We start from the raw sequence: 22338 nt of genomic DNA, 5'->3' as shown, positions 1-22338 counted from the left end.
CTGGGTATTGGGCTCTTCTCTTATGTAACTAGTGGTAGAACTAGAGGGAATGGCTTCAAGCTGCGCCAGGGAAGATTTAGGCTGGACGTTAGAAAATACTACTTTTCTGAAAGAGTGGTCAGGCACTGGAATGGGCTGCCCAATGGGAAGTGGTTGATTCACAGACCCTGGAGGTGTTCAAGGAACGTTTGGATGTTGTGTTGAGGGACATGGTTTAGTGAGTACTATCGGTGATGGATGGATGGTTGGACTGGATGATCTTGAAGGTCTTTTCCAACCTTGGTGATTCTGTGATTCTTCTGCAAATTGCACAAGATGGGATGCTCATGGGAGAAAACAGAGACAGAGAGGGACGTAAGAGAAGTACCAAGGGAAATGGGAAGAGCTATGAGACTGATGTGTACCAATTTACACTATGTCCTCCTGTGCCTGGTGGTAGAAGGCCTTCATTGGCAGCCTTGGACCTGAGGAGGCCTCATGTTCCTGCTGTGGCTGTCAGTGGCTTCGCTGCTGTTGTATGTGAGGTCTATTGCCTGGAAAAGGGACTGATGGATGCCCCAGCAAGATGAACTAATGTGGAAATAGTCATCAAAAATGTTTGTGTGCAAGATGGGCCCTATTGGCATCTACAGCTCCTGCCCTGAACAAGCATGCTTGCATGCTTCCCAACTGTTGTCACAGAAAGGGCTGGTGGAGACATGGCATACAGTATTTAACATCATGTCACTGAGTGCTCTGATGTCTGTGTTCCTGTGCTTGTTAATCCTTGCTCTTCAGCCTGTTGATTTAAATACCTTTTTGTGACATTTGGAGAATAATGGAGCATGCTGACCCAGAAAGTGCCTCTGAAAGGCTGTCAGATATGATATGCATAATCAGAGCCCGTTCATTCTTCCACATGATCCCTTGCTTGCGTTGACATGGCTTCTGTAGCAAAAAATAGAGATAAATAGAAAAAGCTGCTCAAGGAGAAGACTCATTGTACATGTTACGACATCTATTTCAGTCAGGAGAGGGATTAATCCTGGCAGTGGTTCCTTAGTATTTGTTAAAGCAGATGATAGGCGGTGACAATGGCAGCTGCTTCTTTCAGTACTGCCACTGAGGAAATGTTGCCTGCAGTAGCAAAACATGTCACTGTGAAGGGACCCCACTTGTGCTGTGCTCAGAGAGACTGAGAAACCTACAGATGCTGCGTTTCTCCAGGGCAACTCCTGAAAAGTGAGGTAGTGAGGTGTTATGCTTATGAATGGTGTCACAGAAACGTTTAGTAGCTGTTGGTATGATCATAGCAGTGAGTTACTGAATTGTGAGACTGAATTCCTGAAGGAGAATGCTTGAGATTAGGAGCTTAGGCCACATTAAAAGAGTTTAGGATGTCCATGACCCACGTTAAGCTTCCTAACTGGTACTTCCATTTTAGTGGGACCAAGTACTTGATGTTCAGTGACATTCAGTATGTAGGCCCTACATATAAGACAGAGGAAGCCCTAGGAAGCAAAATTTGGTGAAGGAGAGAGGAAAAATTGTTCAGAAAAGACCCTTCTCTCCAAGTCTTCTCTGTCATGCATGTGTAAATCCCTTTCTTTATACTTCTTTTCAGAATCTGCGGAAAAAGAGTGATGCTTTCCCTCTGCTTCACTGAATGTATTGCTTTAATACTGCTGTGTAGCTTAGCTAAGGCAAAAGAGAATTTCTGTCACTTTAATGGTACTCTAATCATTGAACTACTTCACAAAAAAAAGTCTATCCTTCTGAATCTGCTGTACTTTATATAGAAGTACTAAACACGAGTGGGAGAGAAAGAAAAGATTTGATTTATCAAGCCTTGTGATGACCAGTGACACTGATAGGAAGTCTTTGTTAATTGTATATAAACTTGTGATTTTTTTTCCTACTTTCTTTTATCTAGTAACTGAAAAGGCTGCTTTAAAAAAAAACCAACAAAAAAAAAAAAAAAACAACCAAAAATATTGAGCAAAATGCTTTTTAAGTAAGCATGACAGCTAATGCAGCAGGGATGTGCTAGTTTTTTCTCATGTGTTGTCTTTTGACTTCTGGCGTTCAGGGAACATTCTTGATACAGCTTTGACTCTCCTGCATGGCAAACCCTGCAGCCCCTGAGCGATGGGAAGAGGCACTTCTGCCTGCAAATCAAGTCTGTAATGCTTTCAAGGGTGCACAGATCTGCTCTGAAGTGAGTAGGGCTATTTTGTACTCTCTGTGGATGGAATTGCCAGGGATTTCCCAGAGCATGCAGCCGTGAGTACAGTACTCACTACTTAAAGCTGAAGAGAAGCTATTGAAAGTGAAATAAAAATGTAATCAGACTTAGTTTTTAATGGAAATTGGCGGTGCGCCAATACATATTTTCACATTGCTCATTTCACAGACCAACTAAAAGAAAGTGAATAACAGTATTGATTCCTCTCACTGACATCTATACCTAAGTGCCTTGCTGAACAAAAATGCTATGAAGAAAGTTGGGACTGAAAATTTAGAGCTTTAAAAAGTACTTTTTCTCCCCAGCTTTATAGGTGACTATACCCTTAGAATATGAAGTGTCTGAGTGGTGCTCGGCTAGGAGGAGGAGAGCTAAAAGGCTGCAGACACAGGCTGTGTTGCTTCAGCTATTGCTATGGGGAGGGTGTTTGGCTTGTCAGAGCTGTTTGTATGTAAATTGAACGCGGTTATTTGTGTTTCAGTGTTACTTAAAAGTTAAACAGCTCTTTTAGAAGGAGACTTTAGTAAAATCAACACGTGCATTCCACCCTTTTCTCCATAGGGAAGCAATTAGAAAAGCAAAGGAAGCATTCCCAAGCAGCACTGTTTAACAGTTTTTTTGCCTAATAATGATGGTGACAACTAAATGTCTCTTTAGTCTTTACATTTCACTCCCTTGTGGTTTAAACATAAGCAACTTTGAATCTTCTATTTTGTAACACCTCATGAGAGTGTATTGTTGTTATTTTTTCCTGTTCTGTAGAAGGGAAAAGATGCAGAAGATAATTTGTTTGCTTATTTATATCTTACATATTCCCAGAAGCTGTGTAAGAAATACAAACTTCCAGAAATGCAAATCTACATTTTTAAGCTTTTCTTGGATTTTCTTTCTTGGATTTTTCCTACGCAATTTTCTGAGTGTTGGTAGGCAATCCAATGTGATTATATTATATTTCCAAGGTGAACACTAGCAGTTTTACAGTCAGAAATTACGGATTTCATTCATTTAAACAGATTGTATTCTGTGTGGATATAGAAATGATGGGCTGAAATTCTGTGGCTCATGTTATGGAGGAACTCTGAAGAGCAGATCTTAGAAGCTCACTGTTCTCTGTTCTCTGAAGAAGTGTTTTTGATGACCTGTCACTCAGACTCCTACACGCTCCTACAGGATGAGAAATATACAAGCAGTAGTCTTGTGATTTTTTTAAAAAAACAACTGTATTTTACTATCACATAAGTCATCTGAGGCAGAGCATGAATCCTTCTCTCGCGACTCCAGAGCAGTTCTGGTGGTCTTTCTTCAGTTTCCTTTCATATGTGCTACATAGCTTTTAGCCCTGCTGCATGTGAAACTGGGACTTTATAGACAACTCCCTTCCACCTGACAGAAATTGTCCAGCTGGACTGTTCTAACACTCACTGAGATGGATAATACTGCAAAAACAATACATCATCATGTAGTCTGGGAAGCACGGACATTCATATGTGATCCAACTTCTGATAGCACAGCCTTAATAGCTTGTTTATACATCCTATGTGAAATTTGCTAGACATTAGAAAAGCAAACAGTAAAACTACTTCTACTGCCATTTATATAAAATATCTGCAACAATGAATTTTGAGTCAGCTACATCCTTCTGTCCTTTCATTAAGGTAAAAGAATAAAGGGCACTGCTAACTGACCAGTATCTGTAGTAATAAATGGGCATAGAAACACTCATGCTGAGTTTTTTGAGTACTGTTGTCAATGGACTCTGTGGATTTTGAGGCACACCTCCAGTGTCGGATGTGAATGGGCAGTGAGCTCAGTTGGCTGGTGGGTCTTTACCTCTTGGCACTCAAATATCACACCGTGCCCTAGAAACTGTTTCTGCTTCTAATTTTCTCTTTGTTTCCCTGGTCCTCAGTACTGTCAGTCTAAGATTTCAAACTTAAGGTTCCTTATCTTGATACTTGAAAATGTAGCAATTATGCAGTCCTGAAACATACTCACAAAGCATGTTGAGAGGAGACCTGGTTTATTTTCTAGTCAGAGTACCAGGTGGAATATTTCCACAAATTATCACACGTCTTTCAGCTCATGCAATTTTTTTTTACGTGCAGTGCTACATTATTCCACCTTGCTAATACAAAAGAAATGCCTGTTAAATACATAATCATGTGTAAGCATGATACTTTATCCCCCTTTGGCTGCTTTCCTCTGCTACCTGCACTTACAAAGGGTTGTATGGGAGTTTTTTGGAACTCTTTGTGGTCATTTAGGTAGTGTTCCCCTTATTCATTTTGCCCTTAGGTGGTCATGAGTTGTCTAAGGATGTTTTCACATTTTGCATGAATGATTTCTTGATCTCAAGACCAAGAAAGAGAATGTATATTCAGGGCTAGAAAAATTTCTGCCGTCATGCAATATTTCTCTTCAGGGAACGCTGGCAATTATCCAAGCATCAGCTAATGAAATAATCTTACAATTATTAACCTAAGAATACATATGTTCTTTCTCATTCTTGATATCAATCTCAGTCCCAGCCTATTTATCTGACGTGTCTAACCTTATCGCTCTGATCCAGTGATCTGCTTGAATTCTCTTTCTTAGTAAGTCCTCGCTGCCTCTAAGATATTCTCTAGAAAATTAATGTAAGTTGAAAGAGCCACTGAAATTTTAGTTGAGATTTTCACTTCAATTCTTACTGAATATCTTTATATGCTGTGGAATTACTATGCAATGATAACTGAACTTATCATCAAACTAACTACTGTGGAGGTTACACTGTCTGTAATATAATCGCTTCACCATTGCCCTTTATTTCTGGTTCCCCAAAGGAATATCATTATGTAATGCCCCCATTTTTTCATTGCTTAACCAAGTTCAGTGCATTGTTCTGCAATACTGACTTCTAAACTTGTGTTTTTGACTTCTGTATCTTGTTTCTTGAAGAGTCTGTCAACAGACTAGGTTTCAACAAAGTGTACTTCAGCAAGCACCTTTGGTTGTCAGAGTTAGTAAGATGTTCTAACCTGATAATTTCATTTCATCCCCTTTGTAAGAACAAATTTGTTTTTCAGACCTTTTTTCCCCTGGAGATCACAATGATGTAAATGAGAACAATACTTTGTGCATTTATGCATGTGCATGTCTCAGAGCCTACAGGCAAAATTTCCCATAAACATTTCATAGTTTCAAACAAAAACAGGTCTCACATTAAAAGCTGCTTTTTATGTTTGCAAGGATGCACTGTCTGAGCTGGATGTGCTCAGGCAAGAGCACTTCATTAGGTAATTCTTCTCTCAACTGTGCACTCTTGAAAGGTTCCTGTTTGACCTCAGAGAAGGATATACACATGTGAAGCCAATGAGCTCTTGCAGTCCCAGGAGTTATCCTTTTGGACAGTATTAGAAATTACAATAACAAATACAATATTTTTAAAGATGCTTTTTGAGGTTAACAGCTAAAGGCCATTTGAAATCCCTGCTCCATTTTCCGTTATATCACACTTAAAATTGAGTGGTGTGGTATCTAGTCCCCATGGAGATATGTGCTAATCATAACTCCATATCTTTAGCTGTTATTTAGAGGAAAAAGCACTATTTGGATAGCCAGTATAGATAATAAGCATAAACACCACAGAGTACAGAAATGATATAACAGCAGTGATGGTCAGAATCATAGCTTGAGTTCAGCAAGAACTATTACCTTGCTTTGAGTGTATTCAATTAGGTAGGTTAGGCGGCTCAGTCAGCATGTTTGACTTGTTAAAAGAAGACTACAGCCAGTTCAATTTGCAAACAGTAGCTGTATTCCCTTGTAGCCTACACCAAAGCCCTACATCGTCTGCAGATATTATGACTTTATTTGCAGAATGGCACTTGAAAGTGACATTGCAGTTATTGTTTCTTATCTTCATGTCATCAGTTTTAAGATTTCATTCTGCCTGGAATGAAAGTGTTATTCTGTCTAATGGAATCTATATTTTAGAAGTAAATAGCAGTACCTGAAGAGATCCTGGATGTCACTTTCAATGTTGTTTTCGGTCAATTCAGCACACCAGGGACAACAGTGTACGCTTCTCTCTCACCCAGATGCTTGTGCTAGGTAGCCTATGTTAATGGTTCATAGCAAATAATAGTAAGTTTTCAAAAGAGGAAAAACAAAAATAAATTGTATAATTGTAAAGAAGCTTGTTTTTCTACTGCCATTGAAAATAGTGCAGCAGTCAGAAACCTAGTGGAAGCTTTTATCTTTACATGATGATGGCATCTTAGACCAATTTAAAATACCAATGATTTGGCTTTGGTCTATTTAAAAGATGGCTGAAGACTGATGAGCAACCACCCTCTATGACATTTTGAAACTGCAGGTATCTTCAGCCAGTTGCAAAGTACATCCACAGTTTTCATGTCTACTGTGATAGTCTTCAACACACACACACACACACACATACACACACACACAAAGAACATACAACTGAACTTTGTGTTTCTTGTTTTAATATGTAGGAGTTATTCTTCAACCTACAAGATTGCACGCTTTGTTCCTAATCCATACCTGACAAACTCTTTAGTAATATTCCCAGTTGTATTATTCTTCCTGCTATTGTGACCTGCTATTATTTAGAAGTAGTCAGAATGCAGCAGCCCAGCCTGTTTTATATGAACAAAGATTATGCTTTTTAAGCTAAACTGTGTGAGTGTGTTTTAAGCCCTCTTTCTTTTTTAAAAAATTAATGTTCTTGAAAATTCTAGGTTATGTATTTGGTACAGGAAGCTATGCTGGCTATGTGTTTGATTTTTTTATTTTTTATTTTTTTAATAATAAAATAGCAAAATTCCCCATAGATAATAGTCCTGGAAGCACTACAAAGCATCTGACTTTCTTCTCTTGATTGCACCATCAATCGAAATATCTAGTTCAGTGCTCTGCCTGTCTTCCAAGTATAGTCAAAACACCAGTATTTCTTGGAGGACACTTGCTAAAAGTTTTCTTTATTACTTTAAGCCAATTCTTGTGTAGATATTACTTCTCCAGATAGAGGTGAAATTATTCAGATTTGAAGTAAAATTGTCAGGTTGAGGATAGAACAAAACGTTACATTGTAACTATATTTCTAGGATGATTTTTTTTCTTATCTTTTACAGAATAATCTCTGTACTAGAAGACCCATTTTTCTAACATGCAGTATTTATTTTACTGAGTTCAACCAGCAGTTCTCTGTGACTTAACCAGGCAAGTACCTTATGTTTATGCGCAAAATAATACACCTAGTAAAACTAAGATCTTGATTACTGCCTGCATTTCAACAGCTTTATGCCAGTGTAATTTATGGAAAAACTGGTGCACCAAATAAAAACTGCAGTGTGTGTGCAATGTAAAGAATGTGCTGGGCAAAATAGCCAAAAAAAAATTTGTTTTTAATTTGTCAGTAGTTACTGTAGGAAGTCATCATGAACTATTTGCCAATTAGTTCTCCATCTAAAAAAGAAAAATGTATTCTGACATATAAAATGTGCGCTGAGATTAAGTTGAATGTGTATATGGCTGCTTCATGGCTACAGTTTGCCTAGATTTTTATTTTGTAAAGCTTACGTGTTATGGGTGTTTGCCTTATTTTTTATTATTTAATATTTATTTATTTATTTTAAAGATCAGGAAGATAAACTTATCTGGAAACTGATACACCATTCCATCTCATGCATCCAGACTCTTTAAAAATTCTTTTTGTAAAGCTCTGATGGGCCTCTCTTGGGTGTCTGTCACAGACGTTTTCTCAGACATCAAGTTTATAGAGTTCTTAATTCTAGGGTCAAAGGGCTATTTAGGGGAAAACAAAAATTTAAGTATATTTTTTCCTTATTACTTTTTATTAATTTTGTTCTTGTGTCCAAAGACTGAAACTATATAGAATCATCATGGCTTCCTTCTTCAGACAATCATCTGCTGTTACTTACTTCAATCTTTCAGGGTATTTTTGCCTTTCACACCTTTTTGCAAAGGTGTGTCATTGAATTCCTTCATGTGGAAAAAAAAATGTACCCACTGACATTCATTGTCACTTGCTGAATGTTTCTGGAGGCCAAACAATGGATGTAAGGTGGTGTGTTTCAGCATTGCCAACAGAAACAGCGGGGCACCTACACTGGAGCAGATTTTTAGGAGCACAGCATAAAGGCTCTTGTTCATTGTTGATGAAAATGCATAAGTAATGTTGGTGAAAATCTTGAAAAATGCATTTTATAGCTGTGAATTTGCTCTATCAATGTGCTCTTTGTATGTATTGCAGTTTCCATGCAAAGAAACCAAAGGCATTACTTTCAGAGCAGCCTATGTACTGGTGAGGTAGGGAAGGTTTCTGAGATAAGCCTTTAAATTCTCTGCTTCTGTGATGGACCTGCTGTGTCCTTTGTTACAATCTGTATCTTCAGCAGGTGGTTAATGTTGACCCACCCAACACGATCGTTAATTATACTTCTTTACCATATTAGATTAATTGCATGAAAATTCACATATTAAATTGCAATTGACTCTGACCTAGTTAACAAGTGCCAGTGATGTCTTGCTTAACCTGTTTTGAGGAGAAGCTTGCCTGATTTTTTATAGAAAGCTTCTGTAATTTTGTTGTTTATTGCTGTTTGGCTTCTAATTCATCTGTGGCAATTGGATCTTCTAAAATCTTATGAAAGATACTCAATGAATTACCAATTCTCTGGAGTTGTGTTGCCTTCTGATTCAATCACACAGAATAATATGACCCATTGATCTTATTTGTGTCAATTTTATTGCACAGTATTATGTCATGAACATGGTTTGTGGTTGAAAAGGGAATTGTACTGCTATGCTACGGTAGTGGGAAAAAAATTAAGAGATAAATCATGAGCATCCCTTATTATGGTCTAATAGCCATCCTAATAGTCTTGTTCTATATTTACATGTAAAAGCTAATTTAAGAGGCAATATCTTCTGAAAAAAAATATTTTCTACATCAGGATGTTGTTATAACTTGCATAATCTGCAAATGATATAAGTTGGTTGTCTACCATATATCTAGTCAATTCAGTGCAGTCAGTAAGAGCCTTGACTGGGGAACATAAGTAGCCATTGTTTTTAGTGTTTGGATAGCCTTTTGTACCTTGTAAAATAATTTTTCCATTAAATGAGTTTTTCACCTTTTTTTGCAGTGATGGGCATTACTGTTTAAGGGCTTTTCACCCAAATACATGTTTTTGAATAAAAGAGAGATTAAAAAAAAAAACAAAAACACTTTAAATTAGAACAAGTCCCCTGGAAGTATGGTTTAAAAGGAGGGGCAGAATTATTGTTGATATGATCCCTGCAACTCTGCTTTGGAAAGGCATCCTTTTGCCCTTCTCACATGTCTGTCCATCCAATTAAGGGGTCCTGGAAAGTTTTACTGCTCCAGTGTGTTTGGAAAAAGAACTAAAGAGAGACAAATTACTCTGTGTGAAATTTCTTTCAAGGGAAGAAACTGCAAATTGTAATCCCTATTAATACTGGTAATTCAAATCTAATCAGAGAAAAGTAAGAACAAACATTTCCTTTTTCTCCTGCAATCTATACTGGGGCTAGAAAACAGGAATTATTTTCGGAAGTTTGTCACTTATTTTCATTTTCCTGTTTATTTACAGAAGATTATGGAAATAAGGAAGAATCTCAGAAAAGTGGAAAACTCAATTGTCACCTTGACTACGGATGAAGAAGAAACTGTGAAGTTCAGGCTGAAAAATGGATGGAGTGTCCAAGATGGATGCCTTTAGGACAGGTAGTCTCTTACCTCACCAGATCTTTAGCTGGTAGTTCTCCAATGCGGGTACAGCTTTACTTCCTGACAGCTAATGATTCTGGATGTTCAGTGTCACGTTGGCCAGTATGTTCAGTTTGTCACATGAGTGTACGTCTTTTCTTTGCTAAAATCATGTATTATGCCAGCTGATGGTAAAAGTGAGGTAAATTGAATACGGTGTTATGTAGTTATTCATTTCCACAGTCAAAACATTTCTCAGCAACTGTCTTGTCTGCTTTCATTTAAGCTGTGATTATATTTCAGAAGTTAGAAAAATACAAGGAAGGTACAATTTCTAGTATGTTTATCCTGAACTTGGAACTTGAATGTAAGTATAAATTGTGGTAGTTTTATTCATGCTGAGTGGTATCTTACTCTAAGCTGCAATATACTACCTAATGCAAGCAATAGCTTATATTCTGCTTCACTACTGATTTTGTTTTAAGTTTGAAAGTTATATGAAGAAAAGCTACATACTGATCCTACAACTACTGAAATAGTTAATTACCTTGAAATACGCAATACATTCATTCTTCTTTATTTTGAGTAATATATGTACATGTGTGTGTATATATATATACACTCAGCAGCAATTATTGTTAGCTTACAATTTGTTAATTTTGTATATGCTTTATTTTATATACCATTTTTACTGACTGCTCAAGGTAAACAGTGGAGACATTTTGCATAATTCCCTGCCAAGATTTTTATTTTAATTTATCATTTTTTACTTTATTACCAATCAGTGTAGTGTCATATGCATAGCAGGCTGTAATTCTGATGAGCTATGTCAAAGCCTCACAGTTCTAGATCCTATCTTCATGACATTATTGGAACTAATGCACTCCAGAAATAATCGTGAGCAGTTAAAAATGCTATCCAGGAGGACACTGTGACATGCAGCTATTTAAAGAAATTTATCTTCAGTAATAAAAAGAGTAAAAGCATTTATTAAATTTGATGAAAACTGGAATCTGACAATCTCTTTTTATTTAATAAAATTATGTATATTATGTATATCGATAACAAAGCTTTGACAAGCACCTCAGATGTTTTAAACAGAATCATTATACGCATATCTGATTCTGTTAGTGTTAAGAGGCTAAGCTGATTTATTAGTACAGTATTGCCTTACGCTTGGATTATTCTTTGGACATATTTCTGGAGGGTTTAGTTTCACAGTCTCTTGGACATCGTATTTTGTTGACTAGCCATCATCTTAACTTGGCCAAGAGCTATCAGATGAGCTTTTTGCCCAACCTCCATAAACTACATCTGTTCTCAATAGTTGACAACACAATAATCCTCCTCTAAAACTCCTTCTTGGGGCAGGCTATATCCTCACTTGCCCTGAAAATTCATCCTTTAATTAGTTAGCTCTGCAGATTCATCACCTGCTTTGTACATTGTTTCAGTAAAACTTCCAGTACTGCAGAATATAAGATGTAATTAGAGAGAAAGAAGGGATATCACAAATGACAAAAAGACAAGACTATGGAAATCTAAGTATTTAGCAGCACTGAGAAAAAATGCATCTCAGATAGCATAACCCATAGCTGTTGTCTTGTTTTCCCCATGGAAGTCAAGGCATTTGAATTTCAACTGGTTCTATTTTCTGTATAATGTTTGTACTGTCCTAGAGCTCACTTTGTTAACGAGGACATTAGACGAAATTGCAGAGATGCAGTCACGTTTTCTTTTTTTCTATTATGATATAATTTTGAATAAGGAAAAGAAGATGTGGTCACAGGTAACCATACCTTTATTATTGGCATCTTATCTGTAAATCAAATTTCAGCAAATAAGAATCAGATGAGGAAAAGGAAAGTAACTAATTGCTAGCAAGAGAGAGGGAGTGGATGTGTTGGGCTTCTGTATTCAACCTAACAGAGATTACTTTCTTTTAAGAGTGTGTGAAAAAATCTAAATTAACATTGTGGAATGGCAGCAGGGAATTTTGACTGCCTTCCCATAAAGCCACTAGTGTGAGTGCTCTGGAGATTAGGTTAACTTGTTTTACTAAAGTAATTTCACCATCCTCACATTTCTAATCATTTTATGTAAGTTTGTCTTTTATCTAAGGTGTTTGCATTGTCTCTTTTTACTTCTATTAATGATTTCTCTGAGTGTATGATGGCTGAATAGCAACCTGACACAGTGGTTGCATAAATTTGGAAAACACTTTTTGAAATCTGTAGTACAGTCCATGTACTATTGGGTGTATAAATGAATTTAGTGTATCATAACATTCCTAGAAAAACAAGAGGACAAAGAAGATGGGATTGCTAAGGGAGACATTAGATTTCATTTCACACTGATAATAGTTTAGAGATAGTGCTGAGCAAAATGGGATTCAATTCTGTAGCACTCCTTTATTGCAGCTAAGTGATTTCAATATCCAGTCTAAAGTGATACTGATAGTGTTCGATAGGAGGGGGATGAAATCTGAGAGCCCTGAAGGCTCAGAGGAGGCCACAAATCTCAGGCTGACTCAACAGATCCATTCAGAGCCATCCCACCTGACCTTAAGCCATTTTATTTAACCTGGAGGCTACTTGTAAGTACCCTGCAATGTAAGATATTGTTTCATGTTAAAAGGAACCATGCAACTAGATTGCATTTTGGACATCAATTGATACTACTGTAGTTATGGTTTTGGCCATGAACTTGATGCTTTCAGAAACGTTTACGGCTATGAGTTTATTGCTCAGCTGTTGTTGCCTGGTAGGAATATCATATCTGGGAAATGGTTTAAACCCTGTAGCCTTTCTATTTGTGACTGTTGAAAGTAGATGAGGTTTGCTATACAAACATGGAGGCTGTCCTATAGTCCAAAAGGCAGTGGTCACAAATTTTGTATCTGGGTGCAACTTCTCAAAACAAAAATGCAGCTTTCCTGCCAAGATGTATATCCTGCTTCTGACAGATATACAGCTAAAAAAGGTGAGTGTTGCTATTTGTTTTATATATTTAGCAATATCTGTTATCAGATTAATTTTTCATTTTCATGAAAGTTAACTAATCTGTTAACATTTTGTGATACTTGATAGCAGTGTGCACTGTAGGACCTAAATGAAATGATAGTGTTAGGAGCCTGAGGAGGGGCAGTGGAACTAATGAGAATATTTCCTTTGGCTTCTTTTGGATAAGAATTGAAGAAGAATTAAGTGAGGAAGATAAAGAAAAATGCATCAGATAAATGCTCTGTATATGCATTGAGAATTTCATAACTGTGTTTTTGTTTTCGGCATACCAGGATTTTTTCTGCAAGAATTACTCAGGAGCTACACTGTGTTGTCCTTGCTTTCCCTTTAGAAGCATTTAGTTTTCTAGACTTCACCTCACTTTCTCTACCTCTCTAACACAATACCAGGGAAAAAAAAAATAAGAGGTTGAGAGAATTTAAAATTCATTCCTCTCAGTTCAAAACTCACAGCATTTCTTTTTACTCTTGGTATAAAATGGCCACTAACTTTTGTTAGTGAAAATATTTTGTGCTGTTTCCATTACATTCCTATAGAGCAAACTCCTGAATTTGGTCTTTTCCTATACTGAACTTCACATTTTTTTGCTTAGAAAACAAATTAAATAATACAAAAACAACTATTGTTCTTAATATGGCTTTATTTAGTACATGTAGCATATTTCCATTTGAATGCATAAATTGTGTTGACATTTGACTCAATCTGCAAGGGCATATATACAAAAGTGAGCTCTCAGCACTTCCTGTATTAAAAATGCCCTCAGCAGCATAGTGTAATTTTGGCTAGACAACCATTTAGCTTTCATTCTCTGGTCGACAAGTTTGCTTTTAAGAACCTTGACAGCAGAAGCAGGCAGGCACTCATGTCTGTTTGCAGCACTCCTCTGAAAGATGCGTCACAATCTGGCAGGCAAACAGGGCAGAGAGCCTGGCATTACAGCTTCTCTGTTCACAACCAAATGTAGCTCCAGGCTACAGTGAAGCTGAGGCCATTAATATTGGCTTCCCTACTAGGCATTTATGTAAACTGACAACCTGAGAGTGGACAGACCTTCTGTAATCAGTTATTGCCTCTAAAATTTCATTAAAAATATAAAATGCAATAACAGTGGTGTTCTCATATTTGAAGTGGCACACTTTCTTTTTTGTTTTGTTTTGTTTATGTGAGCAGATAATCTACTTTGTGCAGAGATATGTTGCTTGTGGCCTGTGCAATAATTTATTAGCCTTTATGGCATCCAGGGACTTTATTTTTTTAAGATGTAGAATGCCTTTCTAAACTATATATTGCCAGTATTATTTTTAATTTGCTCTTGGCAACTGAATTTTCTTTTCTGCAGCAGAGGATAATGAAATGAGATGGATTTGCTAGAATCTTGTTTATTTAAAAAAATAATCACAATGGCAATTTACATATGTTTTACTGTTGCATCTAGATTTTGAATATTTACCATAACTGGATTAGATTCTAGTTATGTGCAGAACTGACTGGAAAATAAACTGGCATCCTGATTTGCATTCATTCTGCATCAGTGGTTCCTCTGTCAAATTTGTTCACTGTGGAAGATTTGGCCAAGAGCTGTGTCTGTGTATTACCTGCTACTGCAGGCAAAAGTCTGAAGAATGTGTTGAACCCAATCCCTGACATATATAAGAAATGGCATAGTGCTGTACAGAGAATAGGAATATTGGAATTAAAATTTACTTAGTGTTCGGTCAGGAAGCGGGTGTTTTTCTTTTTTTTCTTTTCTTTTAGTGCCTAGATAGCCAAGAGCAGATAGCGTGAAGGTAACTGCTGAGCGGAAGGTGATCTCAGTGTATGATTTCCATATGACTTTCTTATGCTGTTCCTGCCCTATGAGATAGAGATGGTTTGGGGGGCATGAGTTGCTTGTGCTTTGTGACTGCACTGGCACTAGACCAGACAGCAAACAAGCTTTCTATTAGCAACATGCAGATAAACTGAAACCTTCCCCTCCAATTGAAAGTGTGTGATATGAGAGAAGAAAAAAAAATAATAGTTGCGTTTATTCATGTTTATACTTTTTCATCCTTGTGGATTTTATTTCTAGGTGTAGTTAATTACACGCAAGAAGCCCAAATGAATGTAAAGAAACAAACAATTTTGGATGCTTGCAAAATGTGCATTATTACTCAGTGCTGCCTCCTAGAACAAACAAACAAAAAAATTTCTCTTTCTATACTTATTTTCAGTCCTTAGTTTCCCAGTTTCAGGGAAAACCTCTTTTCTCATGTCTAAAGCCAGACTATCAGCATAGGGTGCCTTTTGTTCTTTTCTGACTCCGGTACAGCTGCTTCTCTCTTTGGGTTCTCAAACAGAACCCAGCTTTCTTCAATGTGGGGCACAAGTTTTCTCCACATACTTTAGAGTGAGCTATTCTGAGAACATGTGTTGAAGAGCTAAGTATTTGTTTCATCAGCCCTTTTTCACCCTGGTACTAGGTTAGTAGAGAATCAACCTATATCCTGCAGTTCACTGTCTCCTTCCTTGAGCTGTTGCATACGAAACTCATATGCAGGCTGATGCTATAATCTCACCAATAGATTTGTGTTAGTATTATTACAGATTTGTGTTTATAATTTGTAATTCCTCGTCTTTCCAACCAGTAGAGCTGTGGATTTAGTACAAACTCTTGAGGTTATTTGTTAAAAAGTGGAACCACTTAATTGAATGTAATACTGAACTAAAACACACATACATTTTCTAGGATCTATATAGAGCAGCTCCCTGACTATGCAACACTGTGCTGCATGAGTGCACATTAATGCTCCTGAAGCTTGGCCTGCCCAGACTGTAATTGAGAGGTTTGGGAAGGCTGTCCTTGAATTGTACTTGTGTGCCAGATCCTGATTACAGCCTGGTACTGCGTGTTGGTGAGACTTCCTTGTGCAACCCATGAGGTATTCAGTGAAGTTCTCTGAAGTACAGCCATGATCAAGTCAAGAGCCTGTTGGTAAAAATCAGGGACTGGATTAACAAAGGACGTTGGGTGATCAAGGTCTACTACAGGCTGCCTGATCAGGGGAGCCCATGGGTGAAGCCTTTGTGCTTTGGCTACAGGAAGTGTTGTGCTTGCAGATTTTCATCTTGATGGGGAATTTCAACCACTTGTCTGTTGGGAAATCCAGTAGACTCCTGGAGTGTGCTGAGACCTCCTGATCCAGCTATTAGATAAAATGACCAGAGAAGAAGTGTTCCTAGACCTAGCGTTCACCAATGCAGAGGAGCTTGTTAAAGAGGTTAAGGTTGGAGGCAATCTGAGATGTAGTGACTGTGCCCTGGTAGAGTTTGTGATCTTGAGGAATATCGGCCTGGCAAAAAATGAAATCAGAACTTCGAACTTGAAGAGAACTTTTGGCTGTTTAAGGAATGATTGAGACTGCCTTTAGAGAGCAGAGTAGGCAGTTCTTTAAGGATACCGTTCTTCAAAGCACAATAGCTCTCTATCCGCCAGCATAGGAAATCAAGCAGAGGAGGCAGAAAATCAGCATTGCTGAAGAAAGACCTGCTGGTTAAACTGTGGGAAAAGAGGAACATGTAAAGGCACTGGAAACAGGGATATGTGGCCTGGGAAGAATACAAGGCATGCAGAGATGGGATCAGGAAAGCCAAGGTGTGGAACCAAGGTGTGGTGATGGATGAGAAAAATAACAGGAAGCGATTCTATAGATACATTAGTCAAGAAGAGACAGACCAAGGAGAATATATCCCCCTCTGATAAATGAAAAGAGGAAACTGTCTACAACAAGTATGGAGTAGACTGAGGTCCTCAACAAGTTCTTTGCCTCAGACTTCACTGGCAGTCTTCCTACATCTCTCATGTCCCTGAACCTTAAGCATAGGACAGGAGAGCAAAGCCATTCTTTTTCTGTAAAAGAAGAATAAGTCTGAAATCACCTCAAGAGGCTGAATGTGCACGAGTCTGTGGGGTCAGATGACATGACATGACGGAATCCCGAAGGAACTGGCTAATGTGGTTGCCAAGAAGCTCTCCATCATATTTGAAAAGTCATGACTGTTGGGAAAAGTTCCTGGTGACTGGAAAAAGGTAAACATCACTCCCATTGAATGAAAGACCTGGGGAACTATAGGCTGGTGAGCCTCGCCACTGTGCCTTGGAAGATCATGGAATGGATCCTCCTTGAAGCTAAGGCACATGCAAGACAAGGAGGTGATATAAGACAGTATGACTTTACCATGGGCAGATATTGCCTCACCGATCTGGTGGCCTTCTACTATTGAGTGACAGCATCAATGGACAAACAAAGAGCAACTGATATCATTTATCTGGACTTCTGCAAGGCCTTTGACATGGTCTCACACCACATACTTATCTCTAAATTGGAGAGAGGTGGATCTAAAGGATAGAATATTCGATGGATAAAAAAATCTGTGGATGGTCACAGCTAGAGCGTTGTTGTCAGTGACTCTGAGTTCAGGTGGAGGCCAGTGATAAGTGGTGTCTCCCAGGGATCAGTCTTGGGACTGGTGCTCCTCAACAATGACATTGATGATGGAATTGAGTGCACCTTCAGCAAGCTTGCTGTTGACACCAAGCTGAGTTGTGCAGTTGACATTATAGAAGGAGAGAATGCCATCCAGAGGGACCTGGATAAGCTTGAGAAGTGGGCCCACATTAACCTAATGAGTTTCTACAAAGCCAAGCGGAAGGTATTACACTTGGGTTGGGGACATCCCAGATATGAGTACAGATTAGAAGAAGAGATTGTTGAGAGTGACCCTACTGAGAAGGAGCTGGGGGTTCTGGTGTACAAAAAGCTGGACATGAACCAGCAATGTGTTCTTGCAGCCTGGGCTGCATCAAAAGAGAGGTTACAGCAGAGAGAGGGAGGTGATTGCCCTCCTGTACTCTGCCCTTGTAAGGCCCTATCTGAAGCACTGCATCCAGGCCTGGGTCACCCAGCACAAGAAGGATGCTGAGCTGTTGGAAGAGGTCCAGAGGAGGGTCACTAAGAACATAAAGCTGGAGCACTTCTACTATGAAGGAGGATTAATTGAGCTGGGCTTGTTTACTATGAAGGCTCCAGGGAGACTTCATTGTGGCCTTCCAGTACTTAAGAGGAGCTCATAAACAGTAGGGGGACCAACTTTTTTACATAATCTGATAGTGACAGGATAAAGGTGACTGGTTTTGAACTAAAAGAGGGAAGATATAGATTAGATCTTATGGGAAAATTTTTCACTCAGAGAGTGGTGAGGCCCTGGTACAGGTTGCCCAGAGAAGCTGTGGATGCTCCATCCCTGGAGGTGTTCAAGGCCAGATTAAATGAGGCCTTCGGCAGCCTGATTTGGTGCCTGATTTTAGTAGCTGGCAGCCTTACCAACTGCAAGGGAACTGAAACTAAATGACCATTAAGGTCTCTTCCAACCCAGTCCATTCTATGATTCTGTTATTTTATTTTTCTAGTATCTTCTCAGAAGACACAGCACCAAGAGGAGAAACACCAAATTATCACCGGTCTCTGCAAATGGATTCAACAATAAGCAGACACTTATGTGGTCCTCCTTCTCTTTTTTTCCTTTTACAAAATGTAAGTATCGAGTAAATATACAAGTGACTTATTCTGAGCTGAGATAGCAAATACAGAGGTTTTGCTTACATGTACACTAAGGAGAAGGATGGTGCAGCCCTAAAAATAGGGGTCAGAGAGAAGTGAGCTAGGCATTTAGACAGGATTTGAGTGTCCCTTGTGGTTTTAGAGAAAAGCAAAGCACTTCACTGATGTGTCAAAATATGAACAAAGTTGCCAGCTGAATCTTCATCTGAGCTACTTGCTGTAAAGCTTCTAAAGGGCACACATGTCAACCTGGCACAGTGTTCTGTGCCCGCCTTTGCCAAGAGGTGGTTTTCAGGTCCTGAAGTGCCTTTTGGATGACTGGAGCCTGTGCAAACAAGCAATTGAAGGGCAATAGTTAAAGAGATACAAGGGGAGTGTAGTTCTGTGAACTTACTGGGAAAGTCTTTGACTATTTATTTCTGTTATATCTCATTGGACTTGCTTTGGAGTTTTGAAGTTCAATGTTAAAGTAAGAAGAAAAGCGTGAGAAGTTCACAGTTTTGGGCTGGAAATGTTTGATATAATTGAGGTATCAGACTTCAGAGAAAAGGATTAAAAACTGAGAAATAGTGCTAAGGAAGTAAATAAGAAAGCAAAAAAGCCTTTAGAAAAAGGAGGCAGAAGTGAAAAGAGGCTATTCAGAATGCCAGCACTCTGTCCTATGAGTTAGCAGTCAAATATTCCCGTCCATTTCCTATTGCAAGCCCTGCATTGTGGCTTCTTTCCACCACTGACTTCCCAGGGCTTTCCAGAGTGACAGCAGCTCTGTTGTGCACCCATACCATCCTGCCAGGCCTGTGAGCCAGTATATAATCACCAAATATACAGATGTTATAATTAAGAAATATCCAGGAAAGTTAGGCTAATTAGATTATTTTAACAGGAAGATAATAAATGGAAAATGCTTACTGATGTTGTGGGCTCACAATATTCTCCACAAGGAGCGATCTCCAAGAAGAGATCCTTTTTCAGTGGCAGTCAGCACTTAAATAGGATGTAGGAGCCAGGTTCCACCCCTTCCAGCAGCACAGTTGAATTACCTTCACCTGTGCTCCATGGCTGACTCATTGCTTGCCTCAGATGATCAATCAGAGGTTCAGGCCGTGATTCAGCAGTTCCCATACAGCCAGTAAGTTGGTCTTTGTTGCTGACGTGTTCCTCGTGGAAAGTTATGGTTCTGGTGTGCCCAGTCATAGGTTTGGTGTATCGTTTGCTGTGCTGGATGTGACTTATCAGCATACAGAATGAAATTAGGAAATGGAAAGATTAAGTGTTTTCATCATAGTATTTGACCAACTTATCTGTGGTTGATGTGGTGGCTACCATTCTGTATTAATTATGCTTACATTGAACAGCTTGGAATCATTTATCCGTAAGGAAAGTTGCTTCGTAATCCCAGGCAGTTAGTGGTTGTCTTATCAGCTAAAGAAAAAAATTACCTTTTGCTAGCTGTAGACCACAGGGAATCTCAGTGACGGTAGTGAGCAAGGTGCACTATCCTGAGTCCAATTAGTGCTAACGAATAAATTATGCTTTGCACATTAATCATGCAGTAACCAGACATGGTTGTTATTACTCTTGTAAAGTCTGTTTCTGGATTTGATTGGTAAGAGATTTTTTTAAAATCAGCTGTTACTAGCTGTGTGATCTGTTTTACGCCAGGTATCAGTGGCTTCTATTTCATGACTTATTAAGTTGTGCTCAGTCTCTTGTATTCTTTATGAAAGTATGCATTTTTTATTTCTAGTTTTTGATGTGCTGAAGTTTCATTATTGTATCTGTTATGTTTAGTGAATTCAGGTTCTTGAACTCATATCAGAGGATTTGTTAAATCCTGATACTTCCATGAATTCAAAGGGGAAACAAATTCTGTGCAACACAGATGGAATCAAATGAATAAAACCTCAGGCTTGTGTACAAGTGTGTACATATGATATTTCTTGTATTTAACTAAGATGTTTGATAGCAGTCCCAATCTTCCTGAGCTCTCTGCTTGTACTTGGCTCAAGGAATAGCAATCTGAATGCTTGACCTCCCACCATTCTACATTTTGAGATGACAGTTTTCCACTGGGAAAAGTAACTTAGCCGCTATCACTAGAAAATAAACTATGCTAGTTTTATTATACAAAATCACCACTTCATGACTTTACAGCTATATTGCCGTTGTCACTAGATTATATTGGGCTGCACAAAAAATGGGGCAGTGTTCTGACAGCGTATGTGAACAATGATTCATAAAAAATTAGTTGCCAGTACAAGACAAACCCAAACACATGCAAATTAGATTATTTGTGAAATGTAATTACCCATAGTGTGGGGAAATGTTTTGATGTGCTCATTTCATGTCCTGTGCACAACTATCTTACCACATTTTTTATATTAATGGGACCAACAATGATGGAGTCTCAGGAGCAAGGAGTATCTGCCCTTTTATCTGAGATAAAACCAGTCTCAGTTTCTGCAAGTGCTCAGCTCCACCTGCTCCTTCTGCCTTTTTCTGCATCCTGACCACTTCATTTAAAACCCATAATTCCCAGCAGGTGGGTGTGCTCTATATGTGGTAATTGAAAATAATTATACTTGGAGAAAAGAAGAAACAAAGGGGAAAATTTCAAAAGCTAGACAGAAGGAAAAAAAAATAAGCATTTAATATTAAAAATGGAAGGTTAAGAGGAGAAGAAATAATGCTGAGCTGAAGCACAAGGAAGAGGCGAATTGTAGCAAGGGCAATATGAAAACAAATAAATGTTAAAGAGAAATTAAAGAAAGACATTTTATGGGCATAAGGGAAGCAGAAAGTAAGCAAACCAAAAAGGGAGAACCAAATTACAACCTGCACGTAACTTGTGTTTTCACCTGTACTTTGGCCTTCCCAAACAGAGTCAAGTCTCCTGTGAAAACCTCTTTCTTAAATAAGCATTTTTTTTAAATTCCAGTCTGCCTCCTTTTGTGCCCCATTAAAACTGACAGAGAAGTCAGCAGACAGGTGAGGGATACAATGACCAGCAGGGTAGTTTTTTTTCTTCTTTATGATGTTTTCTTCCTTCTGTTGCTGTTGTTGGTTCTGGTGATTTTTTGTACTTTTGTTTTTAGTCGTGTTTCAATATTAGTTACTAAATGCAGAGCAGATGGAGCACAGATAACGTGTCGGTTCCTTTAATGACAGTCCCCTGGCTTTATAAAGAGGGAATCATTTCTAGATTAGGAAATTGCCATTTTGAATAGTGACCATGATCATTGGAGTTTTGTGGTGACAGCTCTTCCTGCTGTTAGCAGAGACGTTATGACAGCAGCACTGCGATGAAAAGGGAAACCTCTTCACAGAGCCCTAATCCTGCATCCTTTTAAGAATATGTTATAGGACACACTCAGAAACAGGGCACAAAAGTAGTGGGAACTTAGGGCTGGTTCAAAACAATAATTTCTGTCAGTCTGTAATAGAGATGATGCCCAAATTTTCTGCTATTCAGACACTTCTGTACTGTACTCAGTAGAATGGGTTGAAATTATTTTTTAAAATCAGTTACGCATAAAAATCTTTTGTCAAGAGGCAAAATAGAAAAGTGTTCAAAAATGTTTCAAAATGTTCAAAAAAAGTGAATGCAATTTTCTAACCATTTTCTACTCTTCAGTGTTGATTTACTTTTCTTCAGCCCTGCCAAATTGAAATTAGAAATGAATTATCACTATAGTTATAGTTATTTCTTTATTTTAAATCTACAATAGCAAAAAA

At 38.2% G+C, this 22338-nt stretch overlaps 2 long non-coding RNA genes across 2 annotated transcripts in view; one reads left to right on the top strand and one right to left on the bottom strand.

The window, feature by feature from the left end:
* Positions 1-9867: 9867 nt before the first annotated feature.
* LOC109367307 overlaps positions 9868-22338 on the top strand; it is a 15654-nt gene continuing 3183 nt past the window's right edge. The window contains exons 1-2 of the long non-coding RNA XR_002114330.1: positions 9868-9998; positions 18453-18576. This is a non-coding gene — a long non-coding RNA (uncharacterized LOC109367307). The remainder of the gene's footprint in view (positions 9999-18452; positions 18577-22338) is intronic.
* On the bottom strand, positions 18716-19563 carry LOC109367309. Its single transcript, XR_002114332.1, has 2 exons — positions 19513-19563; positions 18716-18928 (listed from the first exon to the last, which is right to left on the bottom strand). It is a non-coding gene; the product is annotated as an uncharacterized LOC109367309 (long non-coding RNA).

This window comes from Meleagris gallopavo, chromosome 4 (genome assembly GCF_000146605.3).
Source record: "Meleagris gallopavo isolate NT-WF06-2002-E0010 breed Aviagen turkey brand Nicholas breeding stock chromosome 4, Turkey_5.1, whole genome shotgun sequence".
NCBI lineage: Eukaryota > Metazoa > Chordata > Aves > Galliformes > Phasianidae > Meleagris > Meleagris gallopavo.
Note: the sequence above shows the minus strand (reverse complement) of the source record. Positions and strands in the feature narration are given on the sequence as shown.